At 52.4% G+C, this 15088-nt stretch overlaps 1 long non-coding RNA gene across 1 annotated transcript; it reads right to left on the bottom strand.

Moving 5' to 3' along the window:
- Nucleotides 1-11090: 11090 nt before the first annotated feature.
- LOC140695183 (uncharacterized) lies at nucleotides 11091-14585 on the bottom strand. Its single transcript, XR_012070888.1, has 5 exons — nucleotides 14317-14585; nucleotides 13892-14012; nucleotides 13428-13626; nucleotides 11719-11835; nucleotides 11091-11300 (listed from the first exon to the last, which is right to left on the bottom strand). It is a non-coding gene; the product is annotated as an uncharacterized lncRNA (long non-coding RNA).
- Between the last annotated feature and the right edge of the window lie 503 nt (nucleotides 14586-15088).

The raw sequence follows: 15088 nt of genomic DNA, 5'->3' as shown, positions 1-15088 counted from the left end.
AAAAACAATCAGTGATAGGAGAGGGGACAAAACTCAGCTTCCTGTTACCTTGTTTCACTTACTGTGGGACGAGTGATCAATTCAAGGGTAATAAATCAGTGAATGAGTGAATAACATGACTCGCGTTAGTCCCACGAGTGCCTGGAAGAGCAAGCCTGGGCACATTGAGAACCATAACAGCCCATCTACTTAAATGTCATCCTCCACAGATCTATGTAAAGGTTACTTCCACCCAGGCAGTGACTCCAGAAGGGCAAGAATCATGTATGAACACACTCTCAAATCCAGAACAGAACCTGACAACAATTAGGCTCTGGAGACTGTGTTTAGCGAGTGTGGAATCTCAGTGATTCCAGCTCTTACACCTTGCCTTCCCATCCCACCACACACGATATGGCCCTTATGTCCAGTTCTCCCGGGGCTGGGGCCACGGAACCCATTTATAGGACTGGAAGAATCTGATCATTTAAACCATCCCCCAGATTATCATCAAGAGTCACCTGCATTTCAGGGATCAGTAATCCCAGAAGCTTTGCAGTTCAGGCAGCTGAGGGATTTTTATATCAGCTCTGTCTTCTACTGTGACTGCCTGGGTGACATCAGACAAGGAATTCTGAAAAGCCTGAACTTTTCCTTTCAGGAATAATCTAATTAACAAATCTCGTTGACCACTCAACAAATGTGATGTGAAGATCAATAATTTACACAGGAGTACAACATTCACTAGGTCGTGGATTTAGAATCAGAGGAAAATCATTTTAGAAAGATTGACAGAATGTAGCTTTAATGCGAATTTAAGTATTCTTACCTTTCAGTAAATCATCTTCCCCTACTTATCACTTCACCCAAGTTTAAAAGATGTCTGAGAACAGGGATGAGTGTGTCAGCAATCTGAGACCCAATAACCTAAAATGTCACCTAGGAAAAAGAGGGGAGTAACACATTTTTAAAAAGCATGGTGAGGATGGCGGGGCCATCCCCAACCCCAGACTAAGAAGCTCTGAGTAATAGCTTTCCTGCCTGCCTGGGGCATCAGCTGATGTGAAAATCCACCCAGAAACCTCACTGTCCAGCAGCTCTTCCATAACACAGGCTACACTTTCTCAGAATTAAGAATTGCGTCCAGTAACCACTTCGCTGAAGAATAAAGACAAAGGAGAACAAGAGAGTTCTGCCCCTCCCAAGGGAGAGCCCAGACCTCGGGCTGCATGCACTGCGCCCACCTCCCTGGAGAAGAATAAACTGGAGAAGGGCGTTCTGCGAAACTGCGGCAGCAAAGGTTGAGATGGGAACAAATTGACCAGCTGGCCAGGGACAGCCCCCTCCGTCGCTGCCTTGGCGGCTGCCTCAGCCCTCTCAGCCCATCCTGCCCACCTCCGGTGGCTAAGCTGTCAGAGAAATTGCTTTGCGACCTGGAGCAACAGAGGCTGCCCTCAGGCCAATCTGCGGAAAAGATGGGAGCTAAACCCCCAGCTCCCGAGCGGCAGGCTCCATACCCCCGCCAACACCCCGACGCCCCCGCACCCTACCGCAACCCCGGGGAAATATGACCCGAAGAAGTGTGACCTGGGAACGAGGGGCAGCAGAGGCCGCCCCCACGTCAGGCCTGCAGAGAGATTGGAGCTTATCCTCCAGCTCTCCAGGGGCAGCCCCTGTCCTCTCCACCTCCTGATCTCACCGCGCCCACCTTCCAGGAGCAGTCAGACCAGGTGTGGGGTGTCAGGCGAATCTTGCGCCAGAGAGGACGTCCCTAGGCCAGGTCAGGGGAGAGGAGAAGAAGTGGCCCCATTAGGCGGGGCAGCCGGCCGTCGCAACTGCCTCTGCCCCTCGACCACATCGGGCCCATCTCCCAGGAGCAAGCTGACCTGGAGACGGGCATCCGGCTTCTTGGGCAGCAGAGGACGCCCCCAGGATTGGTCACGGGGAAGAGGAGAGCAAATTGACAGGCTCCGCGCTGCAGGTCTTCTACCCCCGCCATCGCCACCCCCGCACCTTAAAGGCACCGCCCAGGGCGCCCCTCCCCCAGCAGGCTGAGTAGGACACGTGAGTCTGGTGACCTGGGGCAGGAGAGGCCACTCCCACACCAGGCCATCGGGGAGACGGGAGCCAATCCACCAGCTCCCCAAGGCAGCCCCTACCCCCGCAGCAGCCACCACTCTTGCCCATGACCTCACAGTGGCCTCCTCTAGGGAGCAGGCTGACCTGGAGATGGACGTCCGACGAACTTGGGACAACAGGGACCGCCCCCAGGGCAAACCATGGGGGGAAGTGGGAGCAAATGGACAAGTTCCATGGGAAAACCTGCCGCTGCTGCCACCACCCCCAAAGTACCAAGTCCAACTCCCGGGGTCAGGCCGACTAGGATACACGCGTCTCAACACAGGGCAACAGCGACCGCCCCCAGGACAAGACGCGGGGAAGATGGGAGCAAATGGTCCGCTCCCCCGCTGCAGGCCCCCGACCACAGCCACCCCTGCACCCTGACTACCCTGCCTCCCGCCCCCAGCAGGCAAAGTGGGACAGGGGTGTCCCGGGACCTGGAGCAGCAGAGGCCGCCTTCAGGCCACGTGGTGCAGACATGGAGCTAATCCACAGTCTCCTCCGGGGCAGCCTCCCTATGCCTGCAGCCACCACCTTACCAGCCCCCTGACCGCACCGCACCCATCTCCCAGGAGCAAGCTCACCTGGAGTCGGACCTGAGGCAAATCTCCGGCGGCAGACGTCGCCCCCAAGCCAGGCCGTGGGGGAGAGAAGAAATGGAGCAACTCCCTGGAACACATCCCCTGCCCCTGCCGCCTCCGCCGCCGCCTCCCAGGAGCAAGCTCATCTGGAGACCCGCGTCCCACCTCTAGGGCAGCAGAAGCCGCCCCTGGCTCCGCCTCTGGGGAGAGCGGAGCGAATTGATCGGCTCCCCCGCGGCAGCCTCCCTCCCCCCGTGGGTCCCGCACCTTAACGGCCCCGCCCCCACTCCGCACTCAGCAAGCTGAGTGGGACAGGAGTGTCCGGCGACCTGGGGAAGAAGAGGCCGCTCCCAGGCCCAGCAGCCGGGACAAGGCAGCTATTCCACCCGTTCACCAGGGGTAGACCCGCTCCGCCCCTCTGCCGCTGCCACTGCCTTCTGACCTAACCGCCCCACCTACCAGGAGCAAGCTTACCTGGAGTGCAACATCTGGCGAATCTCCGGCGGCCAAGCCCCACCCCAGGCCAGGCTGCAGGGAAGAGAAGAAATCGATCGGCTTGCCCGGGCAGCCTCCCAACCGCCACCGCCGCCGCCGCAGCCCAAAAGCATTGCAATAGCCTACCGGGGTCAGGCTGACTGCAAGGATGTGCACTTGCCTTCTTATCCTGGCCAGGTCCCTGAGCACCTCCCTGCATCCCTACACTCCCTGCACCTCTGCACCCCTGCTACTCTCTGCAATTCTGCATCCCTCCACCCCCACATCCCCTGAAATGCCTGCGCCCTCCACAGCCCCTGCACCCCTGTCACCAGTTACACTTTTGCACTGCTTACACTCCTGCACCCCTGCATGTCCCACACACCACCTCTTGGGCCTTTGGCAGAGTCTCTGCTGTTAGACCAATGCACAGTGACTCACTCTTTGCCAGTATATGATGCATCAGTGGACGTCAGGGGTTGCCTGCAGGAAGGTACATGTTCCCGGTCACTAGCCTGGGCCACTAGGGTGATCTCTGTGAGGTCACCCAGGACGGGTTCAGAGATGCTGTTCTCTGGGAAGAGAGGAGTTGAAACCGGTCTTGAGGGCAGAGCTGTGCTCACCAGGCCGTCCACGCTTCATGTTTTACACAGGGCTTCGGAGAAGTGAAATGGATCCGGCCAAGTAATACCGGCCTGCTGTGAGCCCACCTCAGTCCTGGGCTCTGAGTCAGACCGACTGGCTCCCTCAATCAGGGCCCAGTTTGGGCACCTGAATGGTCCCTTTGAGGCATCCCAACAGTTCTCAGGATGAAGTCTGGCTGCTTCCACCCCATGGCCCTCCCTCCTACTGTGCTGGCCTCAGGAAGGTTCCTTATATGGGGAAGAAGGCAGCCCACACCCTACCCCACCCCTCACCTTTCTCTAACCCAGGCTGGTGCTCTCTCTGCCCCTCAGAGTCTGGGAAGCCATCCCTCTTCAGTTATGTCCCTTCTGAGATGGACTTGCTTCCACTCAATTCTAGGCGAGGATGCACCATGGAATGCACTGGGTAAGAGAACCAAAATAAATAATTTCTTCTGTGAGGTTGTCTGTTTATCTACTGGGGCTGGGCTGTGTGTAGTTTGCTACAGCTATTGGTGTGAGAGGCTAAAACAGCCTGTGTGTCCTTGTTTTCATCTCCCCGCTGTCTTTGGGTTTTCCCTAGACACTCCTGAGACATTTACTTCTGTTAGTATTATTCCTGTTATTACACACGGGCCCTACTGACATGGAGGTAAGGTGTTGGGGGAGCGGGACAGAGCAGGGCATCTGCAGTCCTGTGATTAGTTCTCATTGAGCCTGTGCCCTGAGCTGTGACCTCCACAAGTGTGTCTCTTTCCCCCCACCCCAATTTGGGTGACACAGAAGGGATTTCCCTTCTCCCAGGTTGGTTAGGCTCTGGTAAAATAATTTCTCATTAAAAAAACAAACAAAAAACAACTTCCCCCAATGAAACAGAATGTTCTGGGTGTATTTCAATACAGTTATTTTCTCCTCTCCAGGCAGGAAGCATGAGGAGTTATCCTCTGACCTTCATTCTGAGAACAGGACACGGTCCTGGATGTAAAATACATGAAAAAGAGCATGGGGACCCTCTGACTGGCCCCCTGGACTTGTCACACTCTGATTTCCCCACACTGAGCCTCCTGCTGGCCTCAGGGACCTGTTAAATCTGCCTGCCCCCGGGGTTCTTACAAAAGCAGGTTCTGCCTTGGGAGCTGTGACTCTCCAAGCCTGCCCGCTGTTCCCTTTGCAACCTCTCTGGGTTGGAAGCAGCTTTCCCCCTCAGTCTTCTGGGATCTAAGAAGAGCAGTGGGTTTGCAGCTCCCTCAGATCTGGTGTTATTTTCAGGACAGGAGGAAGAACTTCTGAGCTCCACACGAGCTGGACCAGAGGCTGGAATCCTCCCTTCCTCTGCCACCGTGCAATCAGTGGCTGTGGTTCTAGCCGAGTTTCTGAAGATGTGGACTTAAACACACATATCCCAGCCCTCACAGGAGCACACAGTCCCATAAATCCCCCTAGTTTCCACTGGTAACTATGGAGCCGATGGGGACACGGGTTTCGGGACCACAGAGGCCTGACTGCACGACTTGCTCCGTGGCCTATTTACGTGGTTGCTCCGGGCCTTGTCTGAAGTGGCTTGCTTACCACACCTGGTACGTGGGAAACACAAAATAAGTACTAGAACCTTCACTTTTTCTCCCTCCAGGGCCTTCAAACGTAGAAAGTAATAAGTGAACTCAGACAGCCTAGTCACCACAATGAGGTCCGTCCAGCCTGGCTCTCCTGAGTGATGGGCACTGACTTGCACCTTAACTCGGAACAGTAGGGGAACTGCCTTCCTCTAACTGGGCCTCTCCCCACACCAGGCACGCCCGCAGCTCAGACGGGGCCAGCTCCCCAACTGAGGTGTGTGCTGGTGGCTTCAGTGTGACCTGGCCCTGCCGGGACATGAACCTGCAGTGAGTGAGGTGGAGGGTCGGGTGGAGGGGGGTCCCTTCTGGGGTGGCAGGGGGCCCGGTAGCACCCCTCCCAGCCTGGTGCCTGGGGCTCCCTAACACCTCCTACAGCTCCTGGGTTGGCTCCGGTCCTGGCCACTCCACACACCCTCCCAGTATCTTTTCATTATGTCCCTTTTCTGCTTTTATCAGCGAGAAGTGGCTTCTGTTGCTTGTTCAGTGAAACAGTACATCGGGAAACGAAACCAGACTACTTCTAACATCAGTAAAATACCAACCTCGGTCAGCTCGCCGGGCAGACCGTGCAGCACAAAGGCCTGAACAGGGCTGTGCGAACGGCTTACGTGAAGGGTCCTCAGCATCTGTCTTCAGAGATACAGAAGCTGATGGTTCAGGTAAAACCTCAGGGTGGGATTGAGGAATCCAAAGCTGGTTGGTTTCAAAGGCTAATTGGTCAGACCAGACCCCTGAGCTGTGGTCAGAAGCCTGGCTCACCGTCACGCAGACTCAGCGCCCTAAGTGCTGGGTGGGGCCGGTGCTGTTCCCTTTGTAGGCTCTCGTTGGGGATTCAGTGTAGCCCCTTAAATACAGCAGAAATTCCAGCCCCATTAGCCCCCAACCTGAGTGTTCCATGACACAAATCCCGGGAGTGTTTAATTTTCATCTTTGTTTAGGAGGATGAAGGTGGTTCAAGAGAAGACATAAATTCACACTTAGTGACACAAGGTCACAGCCAGTACTTCCTCCACGGAGAGCTATGTGCTCCCACAGTGGTGGCTGGGGGCTCGGCAGAGACCCTCTGCTGGTCCGAGAAGGACTCGCTCCTCTGGCCACAACTCATGGGTTGGACAGCAGATCCAGAGGTGACAGAGCATCTTTCCTGGGAATTTGGAACTGACACATAGAAATCAAGTTCACTCATCTGGAGTTTGGCGGAGGGGAGGGGCGGTGGTTGGAAATCAATGAAACCAGAGCATGAGAGACACTTAGAAGTGAAAGAGCGAGAGACAGAGAGACTGAGCTTGTGAGAGCAAATAGTCAGAAAGAAGGCAAACAATCAGGGGACAGAGGAATTCCAGCTCCTGACTGTCTAGTCTGTCCCAGCCCATCAATGACCCCGTGAGATTTTTAATAACATTCCAGTTTTGCAGATTAGGAAACAGGCTGAAAGAGGTGGGGGCTGGGTTTGGTGCACAGTTAATTCAATTGCCACTGGACCCCACACTTCCCATTGCCTGAAGGCACCCTAATCCTCACTGGGACCCCTGTGGTCCCCTGACAGCCCAGCACCCTGATCAAAGGGACCCTGCGGGAGTGGGAACCCCTCTTGAGTGTGGAGAGTTCCCTGCCCCGAGATGCCATGCATCAGCAAGCTCCCGCTCACCCCAGGTTAACATCAGCCCAGCTGTACAGTCTCCCAACCCGCTTCCCTCCCTGCCAGGCACCCCCAACCTTACCACCGAGTGTACTGCAGGAATTCAGGCACAGGGATGCCCAAATCAACACGAGCCCACCGGCTATAGAAACAGCAGACTCCCAGCCCCACCTGGGTTGTGAGGGGACAGAAGGTGTCCTCAACTTTCATGTGTCTAAAACAATCTTCTTCAGCTGGAGGTTCTGGAGAAAAATAAAAGGTCCAAAACATAGTTCGGTGAGGAATTCCTCCAAGGACCTGACTCCAGTGTCTACAACCAAGTGTACCTACCCCCGGAATTGGGGTGAAGGTGGATTATTGATCAGCACAACCCCTGGTGGCCCAGCTCCTTGGCTTGGCTGCCCAGAGGGGGCTGGGGAATGGGTAAGGCCAGGGCACTCAGGAAAAGCACAGAGGACCTGAGCTCTCCCTTCTGCACTCGTAAACCCTTCCCCAAATCTCAAGGCATTGGACAGAGATCCGCCACAATAATGAGATGCTCCCATCTCTTCACTCACTCCTGTCGGTTCACTTACATGCTGAGCATCCACTGGGTCCCAGGACAAGACACATAGAATGGCTGATGGGACAGGCTTGGTCCTTCCCCTGGAACCTGTTCAATCTGATCAAAGAATGATCACTCATAAAGAGTTTCTCAAAATTATACAGAGACCAAAGACCAACTGCAGAATGAACCAAATTTAAAATATATATGAAGATCCCCCAGTCTCCCCGCCTAAGGGTAACAGCATAAAGCAAAAAGTTCTTGCCTTTAATCAGCAGGGAAGTTGTCACCCCCTCTCAGGTGGAAAGGAGAGTTATTCTTTGAGCACGTCACAGAAGTGCTCCATCGGATTGGACCAGGGCATCTACATTCATTCAGCAAATGTGTATAAGCTCCTACTACATACGGGAATCTCCTAACTAGACCGTTCCCAAGGCTCTCGGGCTTTATCAGTCAACAAAATAGACATGACTCCCATCACTGGGGGCTCAGAATTTTAGCAGAGGAAACAGGCAGCATGTTGGGGTAGCAAGAGTTTGGAAAAATTTTAAAAAAGAGTGATATGAGCAAACTCGGGTGATGGCGGTGGGGTGGGAGGCAGGCAGGAGAGAATAAGGCAATCCTGGCAGATCTCACGGAGTAATGAACTTGAAGCAGAATAGATCCGGAGGAAGAAGGAAGAGCCGGAGCCAGAGGCCCCCAGAGTGAGGGGGAGAGTGTGGGCAGAGAGGCAGAGCACGCCGGGTCCTGAGGCCTTTGTGACGACTTTGGCTCCTAATGACATGGTGACCCGTTTAGTGAGTTTTGAGGGGAGGGGTGATGTAGTCCAACTTATGCTTTTGTGTTTGTGTTTTTTGGGGGGAAGTAATTTATTTATTTTAATGAAATGTGCTGGTGATTGAACCCAGGATCTCAAGCATGCTAAGCATGCGCCCTACCACTGAGCAACACCCACCACCCCCAATGTATGTTTTTACAGGCTCCCTCTGACTCTGTGTGGATGAGAGATTGTAGGAAAGCAAAGATGGAAACAGAAGGCTATTGGTATCCAGGAAAGGCTGAAGGTGGCTCTTAGGAGGGCGGGGAGCAGAGAGCAGGTATTTAATTAAGACAGAATATCCAGAATTTTCTAACAAGCTGGATTTGCTGTCTGTGAGTGTAAAAGAAAGAGAGAGAAAGGACATGGTTCCAACATCTGGGCCTGGACAATGGGAGGGATGTCCTCTCCGGATGGGAAAGGGGATGGGAAAAGGTGGGGCTGAGCAGGTGGAAAGGGGCTGGTATCAGCTCAGTTCTTCAATGTCATGGTTAAGGGGTGTGTTACATATTGCCACAGAAGTGCCTAATAGGTAGAGGAATCTGTTTTCTTTTTCTTTTTAACATTTAAAAAATATAATTAAACATATTAATTGTATTATGTGAATGATTTGGGAATTTTGTTTCATGCCAAGTTATATGTTATATATAGCCAAATGGAGCATATATCAAAAAGGGGAGAAATGAGGGCTTTCACATAAACTGACTGTCCGTAACGTAGGTAAAATTTCAATAAAACCAGTCTTCAGGGCAAAAACCTCATCTCGGTGTTACATAAAAATAAATGAAAAACGACTATGTTGATGTACCATTATTTCATGTTACATAATAGCCCCAAACTAACAGTGTTTAACTATGAGGCTTGTAGAAATACTATTCGCTTTATTCACATAAATACAGAAGTGCAGAAATGTTCTAAGGTAGAATTAGCATCTTAGTGGAAATAATACATATTTGAGCATTTTACATGATATATATGTACTGATTCAAAATTTGGAAAAGTAATTTCATAGTAGAACATATGTATGAATGTGAAAGCAAGATGAATGAAAGGAAAAGAATGTGATGTGAGTCTCAGGGATAAAGGCTCAGATGGAAAGGGGAAATCAGGGAATTTTGGAGAAATTGAGAAATTGATGGCATGCCAATTTCCAAGGCTGGGTTGCTTCCACCAAAGGAATAGCAGAGAGAGAGAGGAGAGGCCCAGGAACCCACCCTGGGGAACACCCACAGTATATGTTTGGAAAAAACAGGAGACATTGGCAAAGGACCAGCCAGCAGGCCAAAAGCAGAAACAGACAGAGAGATGGGCTGGAGGTTGAGTGAAGCAGGAACACGGGGTAGGAGGGATGGAAGAGCTGGGTCAAATGCTGCCGAGGGGCCAAGCATGATGAGGAGTCAAAATTGACCACTATATTTAGCAACATGGGGTCACTGATGGCCTTGACAGGGCAGTTTCCATAGAGCGAGGGATCAGGCGAAAAGCCAGAATGGGTGTAAAAGGGGATGGCTCAAGAGAAGATGCAGACAGTGAGTTTAAACAACTCCTTAAAGATTTGCTGCAAAGACACAGGGTGGCAATTGGTGGGGGTGAATTAGGGTCAAGGAGTGCTGTTGGTTTAAGAGGATGGACGTTTATATACTGATGGTGCCAACTAGCAGGAGAACAAAATAGATGAGGCAGTGAAAGAGAGGATGGTTTTGGGAGTGACAACCCAGAGAAGATGGGAGGGATGGGGCCTCGGGGACTTTTGGAGGAACTGGCTTTCGATGCCACTTTTAATAAGCGGTGGGGCACCGAGAGTGAGGTCACAGACATCAGATGGCGAGCGGATGTGCTGGGAGTTGCTTGTGAAATTTCTCTTCTGTTGGCTTGTTTGCTTGTTCAAAGTAGAAAACTAACCTTACCAGCTGAGGAACAAGGAGGAAGAAAGAGTTACTGGAGCCATGAGCAGAAGATAAGAAAGAGCCTTCCAGGGAGAATGGGACAGTAAAAAGGGCAGGGGGAGGCGGGGGAGTGCGCTCCCAGAAAGTTACATTTTCTCTTTGACGTCCCCAAATGTGTGACGTGTTATTACCCTTCCTGCTGTCTACAAAATAAAAATTAATTATGGTTCAGAGGAAATGCTATTTCATTCTAAGAGGCTGCCTGTTTCTCAGGAATGGTCATCTTAAACTGCAAATATTACAAACAATGTTGAAAAGATGAACCTGTGTACCTAAAATCCCCTATTTTCTATTAATCTGTTTACTACTTAGTTCCCCTATCAATAACACATAACAAATACTGCCATGATGGAGGTACACCGATGCTTAAAAGGAAATGAGATCTGTATCCTTTTGCTAAATTCCATGGCTTCCTTAATATGCAGTTCCACTTGGAATTTAGGAATGTCTGGTATAAGAAGTGAGAAACAGTTTGAGAAAATCCCGACTCAGAATTATACATCACAACCACATCTCACAAGTATATAGAGCCGTAAAAAGTTTAAAAGCAAAACTCCGTAACTACTCTTAAAGACCTTTGCAAACCTGGGCCTGCCAAGATGTTTCCAAACTGGAAAGGAACTCCAGTCTCTTGCCTGGTACCGGACCAGAGGCTGGCCAGCCTTTTCTGTAAAAGCGAGAGAGTAAATATTTTCAGTTTTGCAGATCATTTTGTTGTAACCATGCAGGTAGGCAATAAGAAAGCTAAGAGCACTGGGAGATAGGAAACAAACGGGCATGCCCACACTCTCCCTTCCACTCAGGGCAGCTTCTCTGTGGTGGGGAGCTTTGCCACAATCACTTGCTTCTTTTTTCCATTGGTTTCTTTGTTTCCACCTTACTGCTCGAGCTCAGAATTTCAGGTGGGCCTGGTCCTTCAGCATCCATGCAGAGAAGGCTGAGCGGGGTTGGGAACCCCACCTGATGGAGAAGAGAGATTACTGGGAGGGACATTGTGGAGGCCACCATGACACGAGACAATCACACCTTCCGGGGTGAAAGGGAACGAAGACAAGGGAAGGACACAGTAGTGGGACCCCTAGGTCGCCTGCCAGGCTTGTTCTCCCTCCACGGCAACCATGGGGGCCTGGGGGGTGTTGGGCTTCAGCTACGGTGATTAGGATGAAGGGACTCAATATAAAGGACCCTCCAACTCCTCACTAGGTTCCAAACGCAGCCCCTCTAAGTCCACCCTCTGAGTTTCTGGAACTCTGCTGGAAGAATACATGAGCAGGCCAGAACCAGAGCCCAAGCCAAACATGACAGGGGCTCGTGGGGCTGTAACCCCATGCTCAGTGGTCGGGGACTCCTTGCAAATCTGCAGAAATCCCTGTTCCACCTCATTCCTGGGAGAAACCCCAGATCTCCTCCTGCTCTGTCTGTTCTTCTCTTGAGGCTATTGTCCTGGAGGGATGCTGAGTCCTTGAACCTGGTCCTCCAAACGTACATAAGCAGCCTGTTCAATAAAACAAATTATGCACTTTTTCACATTTGCCAGTTTTTTGATTCCAGAAAGGCTGTGGGACTCATTCTCACAGTCTCCTGTGCCCCCACCACATGGTGGCCCTCTGCTCATGTAAACACGATTTCCCACAACTGCACCCTGCCTCCCAGCTTGTCAGAGGGGAGTGTCCCACAAAGACACAGGTGTTTGTGAGGATCCTGTCCCCCAGCAGAAAGCCTGCTCCTGGAGCCACGGACAGGGATCTGGCCTCCTAAGCCGCTCAGCTCTAATTCAAAGCCTAAAGTGGAGGCCCCGAACATTGCTGAATGACTTTCTGAATCACCTGGACTGGAGGGGACTGATTTTCTTTCCAGGAATGGAGGTAGCGCAGCCTCCATTTTCAGGGCTGACCTTGACGATGGATCTAGTTCCCCCGACTGCACCGCAGGAAGGAGTGGTCCTTCCATCCCACAGGTTGGAGACCCAACCCAAGGGAGTACTGAAGCAGTGCATTGCTGCCAGGTCCAGCATCCCTGCAGAGTGGCCTCTGCCCTTGAATGACCCCCTTCCCAGGGCCTTTCTTGCCCGGACACCACCACACCCCAGGCTGTGCCAGAGCTCTGGGGCTCTGCGTGTCCAGGGCACACAGGTGGCACCTGAGCCAGGTGTCCCCTGGGCCTCAAGGGAGAGAGGTCTGCTTCTGCATCAGGGGAAGGTGACCCCACAAGGCTGGCAGGACACTCTCAATATGGACCTCCAGGAGCCCTGGGAGCAGTTTCCCTGCAGGTGTTAAGAGCCATCATCAGGAGGGCAGGCCCCTCTTTGTGCAGACCATCCAGCAGTGCTGGGCCCACGTGCTGACCTCAGAAATCTACATGCCCCCAGGATACCCCAGGCAACCTCACAACTTCGTCACTTGGTGACCTGGGTACCACGAGCTCCTTGGCCATCCCATGAGGGTGGTCCTTGCAGGCATGGTCTCCAGGTTCTCCCGTTGAGAAATCCCCCTGGGTTTCTGTGGTCACAGAGCAGACACCAGAAGATTCTAGTCCTGCAGTGACCCCCACAGCAGTCAGCTCCCCTGTGCATGTCCAGGGACAAATGACAGCAATTTATTGCCAGGTACCGTGATGAACAAGGGGGTGGGATTCCATACTAAGTTCAGGATCCTAGTAACTCACTCTGCACCCCAAAAAGCTTCCATGAGAAATGTGTGTATTGGGATGTCTGTGCCCCTAGAAGAGCTGTTCCTGAGGGTTCCTGGGACCCTCCAGCCCCTCTCAAGGTTCTCAGATCCTGGGTCTAAATTTCTATCTGCCTCTTTTGGTGTACGGCCACCTGTGTCTCGTGGTCATGGGTCACTTTATTGCATGACTTGGCATGTTCTTAGTGCTCGTCCTCCACCCCTGCACTAGACTCCCAAGATGTTCCCACTGACCCTTGGCTCCCTGGGTGGCTCAGGGGGCCCTAAGTCTGCACCCTTCACTCTCCTCCTCTACCCCCACCTCTGGGGCCACCCCTAGGTGGACTTGGAGGTGTTTGTAAATGAGTCTTACACAAGGACATGTCTGGAAAAAGCAGGACCCCACCCCCGGAAAACTCACCTGCTCCCTTCTCAGAAGAGGACCCCACAGCCCCACATTGCCTCCCAGGGGTCTACTCAGGACACAGTCCCCCAGTTCTGGGCAAGGTGTCTCCCTGGAATCCTTGCTTCCAGGAAGAGTCTCTCTGTCCTTCTTCAGAGTTTAGAGGTGTTCCCATGTCCCTGACCACCAAGATGCCCAGCACAGTCCCTTCAGTGACCTGGAGAGACAAGGAACTTATGTGGCCACAGGTCTCACAGGACACACCTGCTGGGACCCCAGGCTAAAGGGCTGTCCTTCTGCTTTCTCAGGTGTGGCTCCCGTGGTAACTTTTTGCAGGGGGCCCAAACGGGGAGTGTGGCCCAAAGCAGTTCATGGGGCTCTCTGGGCAGGGAAGACTTGGGCCAGGTGGCCTTGCCTGGTTTCCCTGCTGGGCCACTCTGAAAACCCCCGCTCCTCTGGCTGTGGCTGGAGGCCCCTCAAACCTCAGGGCGGGGCTCTTTCTCTCAGCCTCCACTGACTCCAAAGCCACGCTGGTGCTGGCGAGGGGAAAGAGCTTTCTTGCCTTCTTTTGGCCAAGTTGCCACAGGTGGATGCTGCGGGGAGCTGGAGAGAGAGGTAGCACTTGCTCAGATGTGAGTGGTTAAGCAATTTGACACCCTGTCAACTAGCCTTAAACATTGGAATGAGGTCTTTCCCGGTAAAGCTGGAAGTTACTTTCAGTAACTTGTCTAAAGATTTCTTTTTTTTTTCCACTTAAAGACTCATAAAACCTCTCCCAGGTCATTCCTGGTATGGACCATTATCCAGGGATCAATCAGGAAATGCAGGAGGAGAGGGGTGGGGGTGGGGGAGAGGGGAGGTTAGATCAGAGCCCACGGAGAGGAGATGCCCCTCCCAGGAGCCTCACACTGGGCAGTGGCTTCTGGCATCCAGCTCTCCTGTTCTCAGGCCCATTCCATCTGCGGGGTTTTCCAAAAACATAATGGTGGAAGGGCCATGGAGGACACCTAGAACTTCCAGAATAGACAGGGGGAGCAGAGTTACCATGCTGGCCCTGGGTTTGGAGACAGACCTGCAGTGGAGACCACAGGCTTCTGAGAAGCCAGTTTCGAAATAAAGGCAGTATGCACTGGAATACCCGGCTCGAGAGAGTGCTTCATCATAGACATGTAATTTACATAGTTCTCACCACTAAATTCTGTGTTCCCAACACGCTACATGAATGACGGCTTCAACACACATTCATTTCTGAGATGTGAAAAAGTGTAGAGCCGCTCTTTCATCCTGCATAATGGGCATGGCTACACTTAAGAACACTTACCAAGATTTCTCAGCAAGAGCCAATTTCGAAATAAAGGCAGTTTGTGCAGGAAAACCCTGTTGGAGTGAGGGCTTCCCCATACACATGTAAGTTATAGAGTTCCCCTCACCATGAAACGCTGTTCCCAACATGCTACATGCATGAAGGCTTCGACACACATTCAGTTCTAAGCTGTTAGCATGTGGAGAGCCGCTCTTTCATTCAGCACAAAAGGCATGGTTACACCCAGGAAGATTTACCCAGATTTCTCAGCTGCTTCCTTCAGCCAGATTCAAAATAAAGGCAGTTTGTGCTGGGAAAGCCTGTTGGAGCGTGTTCAGAGCTGTTTCGGGCTCTGTCCCAGCTGGAGGGTGCAAAG

Source organism: Vicugna pacos, unplaced genomic scaffold (genome assembly GCF_048564905.1).
Source record: "Vicugna pacos unplaced genomic scaffold, VicPac4 scaffold_181, whole genome shotgun sequence".
Lineage (NCBI taxonomy): Eukaryota > Metazoa > Chordata > Mammalia > Artiodactyla > Camelidae > Vicugna > Vicugna pacos.
Note: the sequence above shows the minus strand (reverse complement) of the source record. Positions and strands in the feature narration are given on the sequence as shown.